We start from the raw sequence: 4,042 nt of genomic DNA, 5'->3' as shown, positions 1-4,042 counted from the left end.
ATATCTCTCATTGTATAAAAATGTGTCTCTCTTTCTCTCTCTCTGTCTCATATTGCTCATTGTATTTTGATCTTTAATAACCGTTTCATGTATTTTAACTGTACCTTATGACCTAATGTTTGTACAATTTATTTGCGCTCATTATTAGATCATAGCGTTGTAACATCTGTACTTTTACCTGAATAATAATCTTTAGCGCTTCGGACCGCTATTCAACTGTCTTGGTATTTCATTAATGGTATAATCAAAATAGCGACATCTTGTGGTTTTAGAAGGTACAGGCAGGTTTTGTCTTAGAGGTTCTAGGCAGGTGAATCTTAGAGGTTTATAGGCAGGTTTTGTCTTAGAGGTTCTAGGCAGGTGAATCTTAGAGGTTTATAGGCAGGAATGTATTAAAAGGTATTTACAAATTTAACAATATATATATATATATATATATATATATATACACACACACACACACATATATATATATATATACATATATACATACACACACACGTGTGTGAATACATATTTACACTGTATAATATATACACATACACTGTATTATATATATTTATACTGTATAATATATATTTATACTGTTATATATATATATACACTTATACTGTATAATATATATATACACACACTGTAATATATAGAGAAACCGAAAGATTGCATAAGAAAAGAGGTGTTTTAAACCTCTAGGATGGGGGCAGGCATGTATGCAAATGACTAGTGGGAGTTAGCCTATGGCAGTTAGGGGCGTTTTTTGCAACAGGAACTTTATATAATGGGCTTGAAGTGTGGGCTTAACCCTCTTTGTTCCAGATTTCCCGCCCTCCCTCTCCTATAAATGTTGTATGCTGTAGGTTTGTCTTGGGTGGCGGGAAAGAACGGCAGGTCACCAGTCCGGGTGCAATTATGATTTAAGGACGCTCCCTTCGTTGACTGGTAGTTGGCTGTACCAACCTAACGGGGGGCAGTATCACCACTTAAACGGGTGGGAAGTCAAGATGGGGGTGAGCGTTACCTTTTTGTTGATGATATGAGTTACATGGTTATGTGTATGCACTCTGGGCGATCTACACCTGCTATGCCTTTTGTTGTTTGTGTGTTGGCATAGCAGATTTGGCTTATTTCTGGCCATCCTTTCTTTGCCACCATACAACCTTAAATAAATAATAATAATAATAATTTATTTTGCTCCAATAAATCGCCATCAAGTTATCTGCCAAATCCACGTCTCAGTGTCTTTATTTTAAGTTGGTATGATAAGTGGTTTGCACACATGACAACAACTCATCCGATAGAAGATTTATATATATATATATATATATATACACACTGTATTATATATATATATATAGATATATATATATACACTGTATAATATATATATATATACACACACATATATATATATACACTGTATAATATATATATAATATATATTTATACACACTGAATATATATATATATATATATATATATATGTATATACACTGTATATAAGTGCCTGCCTGGTGAAGCACTGTGCCGAGAGCTGCTCCTTACCTGTCAGCCCCACGGTGGCATGCAGGGCTTTAGTCTCTCAAACACACAGAGAGGCCATGTCACTCTCAGGCAGCCCACCCATGTATGGTCCAGCGCTGCTATCCCTTCCCAGTCCATGAGCATGTGGAAGAGAGATACTCGAGTCGCAAGATGATGATGTCATCATCTTGCGACACCACAGTAGCTCCTCCGCAGCAGCACCGGCTGTGTGGAATAGGAGCAAAGAACATACTACGGTCCAGTCATCGGTACTCGTCCGATGACTGGACTGGAAAACCCCTATCCCCCCCACGCGACAGTAGTGCAGCAGCGGCCCTAGTGCTGCACAACTGTACCGGCCCGGGGGGCAGATGACACCCTGCCCCCCGGCCCAGTCCGCCACTGCCTCTGGTCCTGGCAGCAGGCTCCTTAGTTGAAGTCATCTCGTCCGCGGGCACTACTCTGGGCAGCCAGCAGCTGATGGGGTCTTCCTCCGGGTCCTTCTGCTCTCCCAGCAGTGGCAGGTCAGTCCCTACTCCCTATATCTACTCATGTACATGTCTGTGTGTGTGTGTGTGTGTGTGTGTGTACTATGTACTGTGTAGTGAGCTCTAGTAATGTGTGTGTGTACTGTGTAGTGAGCTCTAGTAATGTGCATGTGTGTGACAGATATTAATGTCAGTGGGGGAGCTAGGGTGTCAGATTATAGGAATATATACACCCATAGTAGAGCAGACCACGCTCCCAAAACGGCGCTACGCGCGGCGCTTTCTACAATCTCCCTGAAAATTGTTTCCAAAAGTATGCCCCTAACCCTGCTCCCACAACCCACACATTACACTACCCCTAACTCTGCCCCTGCTCCCCGCACACACTACACTACCCCTAACCCTCCTCCCACTCCCCGCACACACTACACTACCCCTAACTCTGCTCCTGCTCCCCGCACACACTACACTACCCCTAACTCTGCTCCTGCTCCCTGCACACACTACACTACCCCTAACTCTGCTCCTGCTCGCCACACACTACACTACCCCTAACCCTGCTCCCACTCTACTCACACACTACACTACCCCTAACCATGCTCCCACTCCCAGCACACACTACACTACCCCTAACCATGCTACTGATCCCCACACACTACACTACCCCTAGCCCTGTTCCAACTCCCAGCACACACTACACTAACCCTAACTCTGCTCCTGCTCCCCGCACACACTACACTACCCCTAACTCTGCTCCTGCTCCCCGCACACACTACACTACCCCTAACCATGCTACTGCTACCCACACACTACACTACCCCTAACCCTCTTCCCACTCCCCACACACACTACACTACCCCTAACCATGCTACTGCTCCCCACACATTACACTACCCCTAACCCTGCTCCCCCTCCTCGCACACCCTGCACTACCCCTAATGCTGATGCTGCTCCCCACACACTACACTACCCCTAACCCTGCTCCCACTCCCAGCACACACAACACTACCCATAACCATGCTCTTGCTCCCTGCACACACTACACTACCCCTAACCATGCTCCTGGTCCCCACACGCACTACACTACCCCTAACCCTGCTCCCACTCCCCACACACACTACACTACCACTAACTCTGCTCCCACTCCCCGCACACACTACACTACCCCTAACCCTTCTCCCGCTCTCCGCACACACTACACTACCCAAAACCCTGCTTCCGCTCCCTGCTACACTACACTACACTACCCCTACCCCAGCTCCCTCTACCCGCACACACTACACTACCCCTAACCCTGATCCCGCTCTCCGCACACACTACACTACCCATAACCCTGCTGCCGCTCTACTCACACTACACAACCCCTAGCCCTGCTCCCACTCCCAGCACACACTACACTACCCCTAACTCTGCTCCTGCTCCCCGCACACACTACATTACCCCTAGCCCTGCTCCGACTCCCCGCACACTACATTGCACCTAGCCCTGCTCCGACTCCCCGCACACACTACACTACACCTAACCCTCCTCCCAAACCCCGCACACACTACACTAACCCTAACCATGCTACTGCTCCCCACACACTACACTACCCATAACTCTGCTTCTGCTCCCCGTACGCACTACACTACCCATAACTCTGCTCCTGGTCCCCACACGCACTACACTACCCCTAACCCTGCTCCCACTCCCCACACACACTACACTACCCCTAACACTGCACCCACTCCCCGCACACACTACACTACCCCTAACCCTGCTCCCGCTCTCCGCACACACTACACTACCCAAAACCCTGCTTCCGCTCCCTGCTACACTACACTACACTACCCCTACCCCAGCTCCATCTACCCGCACACACTACACAACCCCTAACCCTGCTCCCACTCTCTGCACACACTACACTACCCCTAACCCTGCTCCCGCATTGTCTGCACACACTACACTACCCATAACCATGCTCCTGCGCCCTGCACACACTACACTACCCCTAACCATGCTCCTGGTCCCCACACGCACTACACTACCCCTAA

Source organism: Taudactylus pleione, unplaced genomic scaffold, assembly GCF_031769625.1.
Source record: "Taudactylus pleione unplaced genomic scaffold, aTauple2 ptg001077l, whole genome shotgun sequence".
Lineage (NCBI taxonomy): Eukaryota > Metazoa > Chordata > Amphibia > Anura > Myobatrachidae > Taudactylus > Taudactylus pleione.
Note: the sequence above shows the minus strand (reverse complement) of the source record.